Raw genomic sequence first — 15,736 nt, forward strand, 5'->3', positions numbered from 1 at the left:
GTGATCAGGCTTAGTTGCTTCCTGGCATGTGGAATCTTCCCAGACCAGGGATCGAACCCACGCCCCCTGCATTGGCAGGCAGAGTCTTGTCCATTGTACCACCAAGGAAGTCCCCTGACAGGACTTCTTGAAGGAATGGTTGCAGATGTGGAGAGAAACAGAAGGTTGATCCTTTAGGTCTTCACTTGCAAACTGGGTTGCTGCTATGTCTTGAGATGCAAGAAAATGGAGAGAAACAAGCATGGAGGCAATATGAATCAGCTGTTTGGTTTTGGATAAGTTTTGAGATGCTTCTTAAAACAAAACCCAAATGAATCTGGAGCTCTGGGGAGCAGTCAGAGCTTGTGTAACAGATTGAGGAATCATTCGTGTGTAGATGATTTAACTCTTGGGGGGGGTGGCACACAGTAAGATACTGAAGATGAAGTGAAGAGCTACATGGGGGCTCAGATAAAATCCCTTTCTTGTTCTTCCCCACCCACCTCCTCAGCCTGCACTTGCCTTGTGCTGTGCAGCCACTCAGCTCTTGGCCCCAATCCTCCTCTTTTCTCCTGCATCTACAGTCCCCCTTCTTCCCACTCCTTCCCTTGTTTGGTATCCCCAAAAGCCCAAATAATTGGAGAAGGGGCCATTACCCTAGGAAAGGGGGAAGGTGGAGAGTAGAAAGGAGAGAGGCAGGGCTGGCTGTTGGAAAGAAAGACTTAGTAACATACCAATTAGCACTAGCACTAGGACACATCCTCGTAATTTTTGGACTATCAAATTTTTGTTTTGGTTCTTCATATACATGAGTTGTTCCTGGGGTTTTCTGGAAAACAAGAAATTTCTGTGTTCCAAGAGAGTTTCACTATAGTGTAACCCAAATGGTTTAAAAAAGTCTATTTATTGGACAAATTTCCTCCTCACCAAAAGGAATAAATTGCTTATCTATATATTTATTCCAATAATTAACAATTGAGCTGTGGTAGGGCAAATGTTTACTGTGTGTGTGTGTGTGTGTGTGTTTAACTCAAAGAGTCAGAAGTAGACTCCTACATTGTGTGAGCAATGGTATTTAGGAGCAGAAAAAGAGTCATTTCAGATTAAACTCCCTCTTCATTGTTCAAGAGTTGGCAGCCTGGCTGGTGAGTACTTGTTTTTCAACCAGGGCTAACATGCTGGAATGAGGCCCTGGCAATTCTTCGTGACTAAACTGAAGGACAAACATGTGCCTTCCCCCTCAGATATTTTTGGCAATTAATCCACTTATATCCACCCTAACAGATGTAGCTCTTGGGGGGAAAAAAACAACTCTTTCTTCATGCCTAGATTCCTCCTCTTCTCTTAGTTAAACCATAAAGAAAATAAAGGATGAAAGGAAATATGTATCATTGCCTTAAGAAGAAACAGAAATGCAAACGAAGTGGCACAGTCTTCAGATTGACAGGCTCCCTGGGAGCCGCATCTTGGCCGGCTTCCAGTTTACTGGTCTGCTTCCTCCCACACCCCCTCCTCTCTTCTTTTTCAATCTCTTTGTGTTGCCCTGACTTGAGTCCCTGGGCTCTTTCCCATCTCTGCCTGGTTGATTGTTTCTCATTCTCTTGTAAAACTGGGATTTTCACATTTCCTCTGTACAGTACTGCAAAACAAGATCACATTAAAAAAGAAGAAGAAATTACATATTCTACTAGCAAAATAGCTGATTGGCAAGTTGAAGAGAGCCTAAACAAGTTGATTCCTGAAAAATAAGACATGGATAATATGGTTGCCTTTCTTTTAGGAAAATGCACACATGTGGTTTTTAACCTTTGGGACTCTTTGGAGACACAAAGACATAGGATAGGTTTAAAGAGGATAAATTACCGGTGGGGACCAAGTGCTACTCCCTAGAATGACTGATCTAATGTGCTTCTAGAAAAGTCGAATTCCCTAAAATATGTCTCCTATTTGTTCTGCTGCAGTCACTGTTTCTACTTGAGAACAATATTAGTAATGTCTTATATTTTATTGTTGTTGTGGATCCTACTGTTGTAAATATATTATTCAGCTACATCTGCCTGTGTGTGCTAAGACCCTGAGCTGTGCCCAATTCTTTGCAACCCTTTGGATTGTAGCCCACCAAGCTCCTCTGTCCATGGCAAGAACACTGGAGTGGGTTGCCATGCCCTCCTCCAGGGAATCTTTCCAACCCTGGGATTGAGTTTAGGCCCCTTATGTCTCCTGCATGTGGGTCCTTTTCCACCAGTGCCACCTGGGAAGCCCACATCTGCCTGGCTCATTGCTGTTTATGAAGTATCTGGCTTCTGTGCCAGGCACTGAGCTACAAGGAGGTGTGCACTCTCTCTCCTGGTTCTCACAACAACTCTGTGAGGGAGCATTATTATGCCCATTTAATTGATGAGGCCACTGAGCTTCAGAGGAAAGTTGTATAAGTCAGATCTCTTACTTGTGGTGGGACTAGGAGTTCTGACTCCTTATTCAGACCCTCCTCTCATTCCAACCTAGTCAGGAGTTGACTGTTTTAGAGGTGTTAACAGCATTTGCTAAAACACAGATATATGATTGCCAGGAGAGCCCTCACTTTATCCTGAGAATTTAAGACATTTTATGGTGGGATTTTTCTGGCATGATTTTCTACAATCATTACATATATCACTTTTCCAAGTGGAAAAGTGAAGAAATCTGATATATGTGATATTATAATCCTGTATAGGGGCAGGAGTGAGGCAGGTGCTCTGGAAAGCTTCTCTCCAGGGTATTTGCATTTTAAGAAGGGATCTCCTTCTTACCAGGATTTTTCAGACTAGAACCAGCAGGTGGGGTTGTATTTCTTCTGGTAGCAGCGCCACTAAAATTGTGTATTCCACCTGTGTGTGAAGCTGAAGCTAGTCAGGAGACCTAAGTTTGAACCACTGGCCTACCTCTGTCAGTGAGGCTTTGGGGATGTCAGTTAATCTCATAGCTCTTCTGGGGCTAGACACAGTGTGCTTGTCTTATGAGACTGCTGGGAAGGTAACAGGAACTATTATAAGAAAAGAGGGGGAAATCTATAGAGCTAAACTTTGCAAGGGTGAGTGTACAAATTGGGTGCTTTTTATAATGCTCACCATATCTTATTTAGCACTATTATCTGATGCACATTCTGGCTGGTGAGATTTACGGAGAAATGTAGCTAGGCATGGCTGGAGATGGAAAATAGGATGGAGAGGCTAGTGTACAGTGGCCCTTAACTGGATAATTTTGTAGTATATTTGGTGACTTCTTAGGACAACATTGGACTTCCCAGGTGTTGGTAGTGGTAAAGAACACACTTGCAAATGCAGGAGACCCAGGTTTGATCTGGGTCTGGAAGATCCCCTGGAGAAAGAGGGAATTCTCCAGCATTCTTGCCTGGAGAAGGGGGAATTCCATGGACAGAAGAGCCTGGTGGGCTATAGTCCATAGGGTCGAAAAGAGTCAGACATGATTGAGTGACTAACACTTAATACACTTAAGACAACATTAACCCAACATTAAGAGCCTCTGTACAAATGTCTGTCTCATGGGTTCCAAGTGGATTTACAGGAGCTGGGAAAGGGACTGGGCAGGTGGGCAGGGAGTGGGGCCGATGGTTGGATGGGAAATGGTCTCACAAAGGTCCAGGAAGGCTTTTCTGGTCTTCTTCCTTGAGAACATGAGCACCATACTAGGTGGTCCACAGGCTGCCTGTAAAAACTTGGGCATCAATGGGACAAAGAGCCCTTTTGAGGAGTCAGTAACACCCTGTGTTAGTATGCTATTGTGCTCTAACAAATTACAGCCAATTTAGTAGCTTAAAACAACACACATTTATTCTCTTACAATTCTGGCAGGCGGAAGTCCTAATATGGTTTCACTGGGCTAAAGTCAAGGTGAAGGAACTGGAGGCTGGCTCTTTCTGGAGACTGATTCCTTCCTTGGCTTCCTTCCTTCCTTCTGGTTCCTTCCTTGGCTTGTGGCTTCTTCTCCATCTTTGGAGTGCATCCCTCCAATCTGTGCTCCTGTCATTACATCAGCTTCTCCTTTGACTCTGACTCTGACTCTCCTGTTTCCTCCTTATAAAGATAATTGTGATGACATTGCCCATTCAGATAATCCAGGGCAATCTCCCCTTCTCAAGGTTCTTAATTAAATCCTCTCTGTAAAGTTGTTTTTGTCATTCAAGGAAACAGTCAGAGGTTCTGGGGAATAGGACTTGGACATACTGGGAATTACGTTTCACTCTTCAGCCTACCATATACTTACCATTTAATCGCTACCAGAGAAAGAGCCGATTGTGCGTTAAGAAGAGAATGGAGTATCCGAGACATTTATACTAAGTTGGCTTGAGATCAATTCACTGCATTTCAATTTCCTAATGACCATTTTGTCTAACTTTTGAATTTTACTAATATTTTAAAAGTTGACGCTTCTAATGATTTGCTTGTCATCTGTCTACTTTTCAGTGCTTAGTATTCTTTGTCAATTCTTCAAACGGTATGTCAGCCTTAATTTTGAGCTTCCAGCAACTAAAACTTAATTATAGTACATTAAGACAAATTAGATTAAAATGGTAAAGGCTTAAGATAAAGGGATGAAGTGTTAACTGGGGATTTTTAGGAAGAAACAGTTGAGCTTGTATTTAAAGATTCAAATATAAAAGCACATGAGAAAAAAATTAGGAGCAGTCCAAATTATCCCATAAGAAATGATGACATTTTATATTTTTAACAAGAACCAATTGAGATAAAATAAACCAAGGCAGCAGAAGGAAAGTGAGGATGTCCAGAAGATTGTGTCATAACGGTTCCTGTGACCAGTGCCTCAACTTTGATATTCACTGACGGTAAATACAAAATTATTGTGAAAGTATTTTTTTCAATGGCTTCAAAAAATTCTAAAATGCTAAAAAGATTGATAAATCAAGAAATATACTGGAAGCGATAGAAATAATCATATCATACAGTAACTTTACATTATTGTTAGAAAAGTTGGATTGGCAAAGTACTTGAGAAATTGGTAGAACAATCACATACTTAAATACTTAAATATTGGTAAAACCAAAACAGCGTGAAATAACTAAAAAATGTTGGGAGAAGGCAAGCACTGATATGCTGGTTATGGAATGATTTCTGAATTTTTAATGGTTTAAGAACATTAAAGGATTCCTTTAACTGCTTCTAGGAAGATAAAGTGAAATGTTGTTAGTGAAAACTGCAGAAATCCTCCCAAACTACTATACTAAGATGGTTTAATTGGAGGCAAATTACTATAAGTTTATAAATAATTAAGAGAAACAAGTTTGAGACTTCCCTGGTGGTCCAGTGGTTAAGACCTTCCCTTCTAATGCAGAGGGCGGCTGGTTTGATCCCTGATCAGGGAAATAAGATCCCACATGTGGGGAGGCCAAAAATAAATAAATAAATAAATTTTAAAAAGAGAAGCAAGTTTTTAGTAAAATGGTAAATTTGGTGAACCGTTGATTTGACAAATTGATTTTTGGCAAACTAACCTTTTGTGTTATTATTTTTTTTATTTATTTTGGTTGTACTGGGTCTTTGTCGGCTGCACATGAACTTTCTCTAGTGGTGGCTAGCAGGGGCTACTCTCTACTTGTGGTACATGAGCTTCTCATTGTGTAGCTTCTCTTGTTGCTGAGCACGGGCAGTGGGCAAGCAGGTTTCAGTTGCAACACGCGGGCTCTATAGTTCTGGCGCATAGATTTGGTTGCCCTGTGGTATGTGGAGTCTTAGTAGACCAGGGATCAAACCTGTGCCCCCTGCATTGGCAGGTAGATTCTTAACCACTGGACCACCAAGGGAGTCCAAACTGAGCTTTTGGTTCTTTAAGCTTCAGTAAGCTGCCCTGCAAAAAGTATCTTGGAGAGGGAGCTGTCTAGTGGGTGTGCCAGGTTGCTCAGTGGAACTGTGGGTAAGGCCAGGACCACTCCGTTTCCACCACACTCCCTGGGTCCTGCTGCTGGTGAGTGTGAGTGGTCTAGGAGCTTTCTCACTGTGAAGGTTTGGTCCTGTCCTACCAGGAAACCTCTCACTTCATGGAACCCAGTCCCTCCCAGCCATGCTTCTAGAACATTCCTAACATTTCATTGCACTTGTGGTTTACACGTTTGTACCTTCAACTAAACCTTAAAGATCTTGGACAATGGTGATACCTTTTCCAACATTTTCTCTCCAGCCCTGAACCTGTTGTCTGGCATATTACTCTTAAAAGTGATATTGAATGCATGGATAGATGTGGGAAAGATTCTTTCTTTTAATAAATGTGTTATTTCTCAGATGCCTTTCTGCTGGACTCCCTGTCCCTGTGATTTCCTCTCTTGTGGTGAGTGTCACCCCTGAGTCCTTGTCCACCTCCTCCTCATGAAAGCAGGGCAGCTTTCTCCTCATCTGTGCATCCCCAGCCCAGCAGTAGTGGGCCCTTAGTACATACTAATCTAATTATTTAATGATCTGAAGTGAGCCCCCAAGTTTAGAAGGAAATTCTCTGTGTGTGGTATTTCCAGCATGACATTCCAGACTCCTATGTAATGTCAAGATCTACAACTGAGTTCATTCGATTCATCTTAGCTTATTTTTTCACTAGTTTTTGGTTGAAAAGTGAAAGTGTTGGTCGTTCAGTGGTGTCTGAGTCTTTGCGACCCCATGGACTGCAGCCCTCGCCAGGCTCCTCTGTCCATGAGTGCATTGCCATTCCCTTCTCCAGAGGAACCTTCTCAATCCAGGGACTGAGTCTCCTGAATTTCAGATTCTTTACCGTCTGAACCACCAGGGAAGCCCCTTTTGGCTGAGAAGCGAGCAATTTATTCAACAGCTACTTCAGAACGTACTTTGTGCTGTAATTCTAATCAATAGGCTACAGTTGTGGACAAAGGAGATGAACTATTTCATAAGTGTTATATATCAGTAATTCCTTTTCTGTTTTCGTTCTAAGAGTAACATTATTGGAAACAATTTTTCCTACATTTTTCACTCCTACCATCTTTGTAATTTGAGTAAGATTTCCCAGACTAGCTTTCATATTTATCACTGAAGTAAACACATTTTTAATTGCTTGGATCATCCATGACTATCTGGAAATAATTCATCATTGCTTCGCATGTTTTCTCATTTCCCTTTTCACAGAAACAAATTATTCATAATAAAAGTGTTGGTCTCATTCTTCCCTTTTGCATTTTTCATTTAATACTTGAAAACCCTGTATCTGTTTTTGTAGTGATGAAAGGGGCATGATTTTGTCATGAAAGAGTCTAAAAAAAGCTGATGATGTAAAACCCGAGTTGCACTTGGATGAATCAAGATGATGACTTCAGGTTTCTATAAATATTTTCTGAATATTTTCCCAAAGGTCTTTTCTATAAATCCTTCGTGTTCCTGTAGAGGGTTATAAATAGTTTGATTACGGCACTTCATGCACAGCTGTTTTTATTGACTTGTTTTCCTTCTTCACGAGACTGCAAGGATCTTACCTATCTGTGCATCCCTAGTGCCCAGTATTCTGAAAGTGCTCAGTGTCACGGTAGTGCAGGAATGATTTCGTGGTTGCATTTTCATCTCTTTTTAAAATAATGATACTAACAGCTATTGTGTACTGGCTGCGTTCTATGAACCAGACATTAAGCTAGCCTCACTTCATGCATTATTTCACTGAATCCTCACTGCAGCTCTATCTAAAGTGCAGATCTTATTATCCCCCATCCCATTCTACCAGAAAGGAAACTATCAGAGTTAGAGAGGTTAATTAGCTTTCCCAAGATTACATAACAATAAGGACAGAGTGTGGCATGTACCCACGTCTGATGAGCCAAGAAGCTCATATTTCGCCCTTCCACTATACCTCTACGGTGTGTTAGTTAACCATAACTTGAAACTTTTTAAAAAGACTGCCTCTAGTACTACTCTTTGTACATAAGACACAGCTGGCTGCATATATCATGGGTATAATATGTGGCAAGCGGCCTCAAAACAAAAGCCAGTCCAAAGGGAGGAAACATGTATAGGAAACCTGAGACAGAGGAAAGTGAGAGGCAAAATAAAGAGTCTGTCTATTTGGTACTAGATGGGGCATGAAAGTGGAATTTTTATCTAATCATTGTGATGTTTCTGGGTATTCATCCCTAAAAGCCTAATGATAATATTCTGATGATAAATGAGAATTCTCATCTTTTTTTCTGGGTGAATGCTGTTCCAATGGTTCAACTAAATCAAGGACAGGAAGACAGAAAGAAAGAAGACAAGTTAAGCAACCATTCACACTAGGGTGTTTCAACCTTAGCATTAATGACATTTTGGAGAGTGTCAAGAGTGGTGTCTCTCCCAAATTCATATGTTGAGGTCCTAACCCTTAGGATGTGATCTTGTGTGGTGATAGGGTCTTTACAGAGGTTCAGTTCAGTCACTCAGTCGTGTCAGACTCTTTACTACCCCATGGACTGCAGCACACCAGGCTTCCCCGTCCATCACCAATTCCTGGAGCTTACTCAAACTCATGTCCATTGAGGCAGTAATGCAGAGGTAATCAAGTTAAGTGAGGTCATTAGGGTGCCTTAATCCAAAAGGACTGGTGACTTCAAAAACTGAGAAATCTGAACACGGAGATACATATAAAGGGAAGATGATTGAAAAAACTGAAAGCTTGCCATCTGCAAGCCAAGGACAGATGCTTCCTTCAGCCTCAGATGGAAGGAATGTTGCCTTATTTTCAGACTTCAAGCCTCCAGAACTAGAGATGATAACTTTCTTCTGTTTAAGGCCCTAATCTATGGTTTTCTTTTTTAAAATGTAAATTGAATTTTTTATATTGAAATATAGTTGATTTGTAATATTATGTGAGTTTCAAGTGTACAATGAAGTGAGTCAGTTATACATATACATGTGTCCATTCTTTTTCATATTCTTTTCCCATACAGGTTATTACAGAACATTGAGTAGAGTTCCTTGTGCTATACTGTAGGTCCTTGTTGATGATCTATTTAGAGTTAATCCCAAACTACTACTTTATCTCTCCCTCCACCTTTCCCTTTCATAATCCTAATATACGGAATCTTAAAGAAAAATGATACAAATGAACTTATTTACAAAACAGAAACAGACTCACAGATTTGGGAAAAAAAATCTTTGGTACTTTGTTACTGCAGAGCTAGCAAACCAATACAGGTCTGATAAACCTTCATTGTGAGTGGTTGACCTGTGAGACTCGAGTTTGACCCCTGGGTCAGGAAAATCCCCTGGAAGAAGGAATGGCAACCCACTCCAGTATTCTTGCCTGGAAAAATACTATGGACAGGGAAGCCTGATGGGCTGCAGTCACAAAGAGATAGACATGATTGAGCTACTGAGCATGGCACAGCCTGTGTATTGCAGGATGTTTAGCAACACCCCTGGCCTCTACCCTCTAGATGCCACTAGCACCTCTTTCTATCAGTTGTGATAACCCACAATGTCTCCCACCATGGCCAAATATCCCCTTGGGGCAACCAGACTAGACCCTCTGTGGCCTTGAGGCGGTTGTTGGTCTCATGTCATGGGTACATCCACTGCCGATTTCCAAGCTCTCTGTAGGCTCTGGTGATTTCCCAAGCAGAGGAACATTCTTCATGTGGAAAATTTCCCTTCTTCTGAACAGGGACTGCTCACAAAGTATGCTATATAATGGGGAAGAAATTCTAATCAGTTGGAGATCTAGAAAAGATTCTTTAAATCCCTCAGTCATCCTCAGGGAAAATATGGGATTTTCTGTTTCTTAAATGTGGATAGTGCCTCATCTGAAGACAAGGAATTTGTCAACGTCCACCTTTCGTAAAAGTGCAAGCCTTGCCATTCTACAGGAGCAATCACAGAAGGAAAAGGATGCTTCCGTGCTATTAAAAGGACAAACATGTTTGTGCCTCAGTATGAAAGCTGTAGGAGAGGGGGTCTAAGGAGATAGTGGAGAGCGATGTAAGGATTTTAATAAACTAACACAAAGGCTCTGATTACATCACTATTTATCCACATGTGAGTAGTTAGTTGTAATGAGTTGAGGAGAACAGAAACAGCAGCAGGCACATTAGTGATGTGGCTAAATCCTTTTTACAGCCTTTCCTGCCAGAGGGATTCTAAAAGGGCACCCTCAGAGCTGCTGTAATTGTATTTTTCTCACCCCATCATCTCTTCCTAATGGCAATGCTGCCAGCGATATTCAGGTGATAAATTTGTTCCAACAGGTCAATGCATCATTTTAACAACAGAAAACTCTTTCTCTTTTGCTGATAGTTTAAGCATGTTGACAAAGTCTTGATTATAAATCTTTCAGAGATCCTTTCAAGTAGGGCCACCTACAAACTTAATTAACTGCAAGATTTAGCTGACAGTACTAGTTAATAATTGATCGTGCATTATTTGGTGTTTCCTTTTTTAAATTTTAAATGTCTTTGTTTCTTTCTCTGTTTGTGCACAGATGTGCATACACTGTATTTCTCTTTGTGTCATTGTTTTATTATGACTTAAAACTGGAAGTAAATATTAATATCAATACTTCTTTACCTCTGAAGCAGATACACCCATCCTTGTCTGCCCACCACATAGGATTGTGAGAATCAGACAGGGTAAAAGATAGGGAAATGGTTTATAAGCCATCAAGTGCTTCAGCATGAAAGATACGATTGTCATTACTCTGTCCCAGTGAATAGAGAGGTCAAAGGCCTAAGAAGGTTTAGAGCTGGGGGGATTAGTAACCAAGTTTTCTAGGAGTCAGTGAGCTCTGGAAGGAACCCTAGAGACATCTCTCTTTGGCCCACCAGGATTAGAGTTAGCTTCTTTAAGTAGGATTTTATAGCTCTATATTTCTGAGAGTTGTTTTCCAAAAATTTGTAATTTATAGCAAAAGAACTGTTAAACATTGACATAATCTGATATTTGTTATTTTACTTCACTTGATGGTGTGAAACAAAACATGGGAATTCTTATATAGGTGTTTTGTAGGCAGGACACTTGCTTTTTAGGGGGTCTTGAAAAGTGATAGACATTTTCCAGGCAGAGGAAGGGAGAAAGAGCTTCACAGGGAAACCAGACCAGCAAACCACAGACAAGGAGGAAACCTACAACGAGGCTGTAGAATGTGTTAGAATGGGCACTTTGGTTGCTTAACATAAAGTATAATGGAAAGTTCTGGAGACTAGGTTATACAACCATGTGAATATATATACTTAACACTACTGAACTGTACTCTTAGAAATGGTGAAGAGTAAATTTTCTATTATGTATACTTTACTGCAATTAAACATTTGTATTATGTATACTTTACCACAATTAAAATTAAACATTTAAAAAAAAGAGAGAGAAGTTAAGACACCAGTGCATAGTGGCCACAGTTAAAAATATTTGCACTCCACTTCTGACTCAAAGTCCGTAAAGCTCTGCTGCACTGTAAGGAAGTGAAAAAGAAACAATCAAAAACCCAACAAGAGCAAAAGGGGAGTGCAGAGATCCTGCCCCCTCCTTTTTCTCTTCATTTTCAAAATAGTGAAATTCAGCATCTGGAGACTTCTAGAATAAAATTCCTTTTTAAGGGGTGGGATTATAGGATATTTTCCCTCATCTCTGTGTTATTCTATATTTTATTGCATTTTGCAGTGATTGTGGATTACCTTTATAAGTAGACGGGAAACTGCTGATTCAGTATTAAAGGAGCCACAATACACAAACCTTTGAGATGCTTCACAATGATCCATGAGGGCGAAGTAACCCAGTTGTTTCCAGTGTACCACCAGCCAGCCCCAGGAAGGATCTGGCCCTGACACATGGCTGCTCTAGATGTAGGAAAAAACAAAGACCAGAGAAAGCAAATGCACTTTCCCCAAGCTTCAAGCCAGTCATCATCAGGCCAGGGCCAGAAAACAGATCTTAACCACCTTCACTACAAGACCGTTTGCCCAACTTCACTGTTTCTCTAAATGGGAGGTGCTTGGTGTACGATTGAGGCCATGTTCATATGCAGCTCTGGTGGGCTACAGTCCATGGGGTCACAAAAGAGCTGGACACGATTTAGCAACTAAACCACCACCAACTGCCTCATTTATACCAGGGTTCCTCAGCCTCGGCTGGATATTTGAGGCCAGATAATTCTTTGTGGAATGGAGCTGTCCTGTGTATTGCAGGATACTTAGCAGCATCCCTGGTCTCTCTCCACTATTTGCCAGTAGCACCCCAGCACCCCATCTCACCCATGTGACACCCAGCAATATCTCCAGACACTGCCAAACGTCCCCTGGGGAGCACAGTCATACCGGTGGAGAACCACCGACCTGCTCTTGGTGAAAATTCATATAATCAGTGGACTTTTCCTCTGGATCTTTGTCTGACCTGTTCATAGTTCACCAGACTCTAGGGGGTTTATGTTAAGAAAAAAAAAAAATCCTACTGGGGGTGGGGGCAGGCTGGATTGGGAATTTGGGATTAGCAGATACAAACTATTATATATAGAATGGATAAACAACAAGGTTCTATATAGCACAGGGAACTATAGTCAATATACTGTGAAAAGCCATAACAGAAAAGATATAAAAAAGAATATATACGTATAACTGAATCACTGTACCGTGCAGCAGAAATTAATACAACATTGTAAATCAACTATAATTCAATTAAAAAAAAAATCCTGCTAAAAATTTTTGGCCCGTTTCTTGACCCTTGTGCAATTCAACCTTACTCTTTCTTTATGAAAATTTAATTAACAATCAAGTTGAGAAGAAAAAAAGGGAATCGTATTTTAGCCAAATTGAGGATTATAACTTGGGAGAGCGAAATCTCTGAGAATTGTTCTGCTTGTTAGAAGTCCAGGGCACAGTCACGTACATTTTTGAGACAAAGGATCATACACCAGTATGAGATCCTGACATTTTACATAAAGTTCACGAAGAATACATAGTTCAGGTAAGCACGGACAAAGCCAGCAACAAGTCACCATGACCTCCTACAGAACTGGGTGGTGGTTTCATTGCTGTCTCTCTGATTCTTGGACCCCATAGACTGTAGCCCGCCAGGCTCCTCTTTCCGTGGGATTTTCCAGACAAGAATACTGGAGTGGGTTGCCATTTCCTTCTCCAGGGGATCTTCCTGACCCAGGGATTGAACCTGTTGTCTTCTGCACTGCAGGTGGATTCTTCATCACTGAAATAACTCTATTCTTTTAAGAAGTTATGTCTGGTTAATGTGTAATGCAAATGTACACTGCACATTAGGGAGGAAGGGAGGAGCCCCAAACAGACACACAGAGAGACACACAAAAATTATGTTTAATTTTTATGAGAATTTTCTTGTCCTGCCTTAAAATATAAATTTTATTTAGTCACTGCTAAGCAGACTCCTGGGTGGTTAGAGTGAGTGGCTGTAGTGGTGGTTTTGTTCTGTTTTACTGGTACCCACCTCCCAAGTCTCATCCTTAGCCAAGCTTCCCTGAGACTCACTGCTTTCCCAGTGCGGTGCCAGATTCCTTCCTGCCAAGGCAGCAGGCCTGCCTCTTTCTCCCTCCCAGCTCAGAGCAGTCCTGCATCTGAATGCCCTGATGTCAGGGGTGGAGAGGGCCCCCCTGGTGTGAGTGAGCTGTGGAGCAGAGCTTGCGCTGCACTTGCATCAGGAAGCCTGGGTTTGACTCCTGCACTCTGTCCCCTCCTCTGGTGTCTTGTAAGATGTTGTGAGAACAAGATGAGAAGTTGTGTAAGTGCTTAGTGCTATAGCAGGTCAAGTCACCCTTGTCGTCACTGTCACTGTGATTTTGAAGAAGCCACTTAACCTTTCAGGGCCTCAACATCCTCATCTGAAAAAGGAAGGGGTGGGGTTAGGTTAACTTCTGAGGTGGAACTTCTAAGGTGAGAACTTCTAAGGTAGGGTTCAGTTAACTTCAGGGTCAGCTTTCAAAGACTATTTGTTTTTTACAACTGTGTGTGTGTGTGTGCATGCGCATGCACGTGCTAAATCATGTCTGACTCTTTGCAACCCCATGAACTGTAGCCCACCAGGCTCCTCTGTCCATGGAATTTTCCGGGCAAGAATACTGGAGTGGGTTGCCATTTCTAACTCCAGGGGATCGTCCCCACCCAAGGATTGAACACATATCTCTTGAATCTTCTGCATTGGCAGCTCAATTCTTTACCATTGTGCCACCCAGGAAACTGCAAAATGGATTAGTTACAATTCCTTACAAGATTATGGTGAAAATGACATATTTTGGGAAATCTTTGCAAACTATAAATCAGATTAAACTCGTGGTGGGTTTGGCCAGTTGGTTGGAAGAATGGTGGGCAGGTGGGACAGACATGAAGCTACGGAGACTGCTGTGTCTGAGGGCTTTCACCACACTAGGACTGCTCAGGCCATCTGTGAGTGAGACCTCTGTTTCCCATTTCTCTGTAGGGACATGCAGAAGGCAGCAGCTGCCCGGAACCCTCTCTGGCAGTGGGGAATCAAGATCAACTACCAGAATGAGAGGAACTGATGAAGCTTGTCATTCCTCCAAAAACATACTAGTTTTCCCTTCTCAGAGGGCTCAAGGGGCCAAAGTGGAGGTGATAACTAGTGTAGGTTATAGATAAGTTGCCCTCAAAACTCTAAGAGGCCAAATTCTCAGCATGAGAATTAAAAGGTCTGAGACAAGCAGAGATAAATTCTAATGGCTCTCTGATGAATTCTTAAGAGAGTGCTGTTCTGATTGGTCAACTTCTGGCTATAATGCCCATCAACCAGGTGGCATGCAACAAACTCTTTACCTTCAAAGAAAGTAGTGGCAATGAGATTACTTTAACAGTATTACTAGCGATGATGATGACAATGGTAGACTCTTACAGCTATTGTTCTAAGGGCTTTACATATATTACAGTTTAAATCCTAACAACAATATTTAATATTTAGGTATTATCACTCTCAGTTCCTAGTACACAGTGCCAAAGCCCAAAGAGGTTATAGAAAGTGCCTCAATTTTCTGGGAAAGACCAGCAGAGCTTATCTTGAAGTCTTAAGTGGGAGTCGGACAAGAAATGGTGCTGCTGTCTCCCAAATGACAGACTTTGTACAGGAGCTGTCATCTGGGTTCCCTTCCCTGTTGGTGACCATAAGTTTGTTTTCTATGTCTGTGATTCTATTTCTGTTTTGTAAATAAGCTCATTTGTACCACTTTTTTTTTTTTTTAGATTCTCCATATTTGTCTTTCTCTGACTTATTTTACTCAGTATGACAATCTCTAGATCCATTTGTGTCATTGCAAATGGTATTATTTCATTCTTTATGACTGAGTAATATTCCATAGTAATATTCCATTCCCTTCTCCAGGGCATCTTCCTAACCCAGGGATTGAACCCTGGTCTCCTGAATTACAGGCAGATTCTTTACCATCTGAGCCACTAGAGAAGATACCAATATTCTATTGTATATATGTACCACATCTTTATCCATTTATCTATTGATGGACATTTAGGTTGCTTTCATGTCCTGGCTGTTGTAAATAGTGCTGCAATGAACATTGGGGTGCATATATCTCTTTGAATTATTGCTTTCTCTGGATATATGCCCAGGAGTGGGATTGCAGGATCATATGGTAGCTCTGTTTTTAGTTTCTTAAGAAACTTCCATACTGTTCTCCACAAGGTTGTACCAATTTACATTCACACCAACAGTGTAGGAGGGTTCCCTTTTCTAAACACCCTCTCTAGCATTTATTGTTTGTAGATTTTTTTTGATGATGGCTATTTTGACTGATGTGAGGTGATAGA

Source organism: Giraffa tippelskirchi, chromosome 4 (assembly GCF_054371585.1).
Source record: "Giraffa tippelskirchi isolate mGirTip1 chromosome 4, T2T-mGirTip1v1.2.pri, whole genome shotgun sequence".
NCBI lineage: Eukaryota > Metazoa > Chordata > Mammalia > Artiodactyla > Giraffidae > Giraffa > Giraffa tippelskirchi.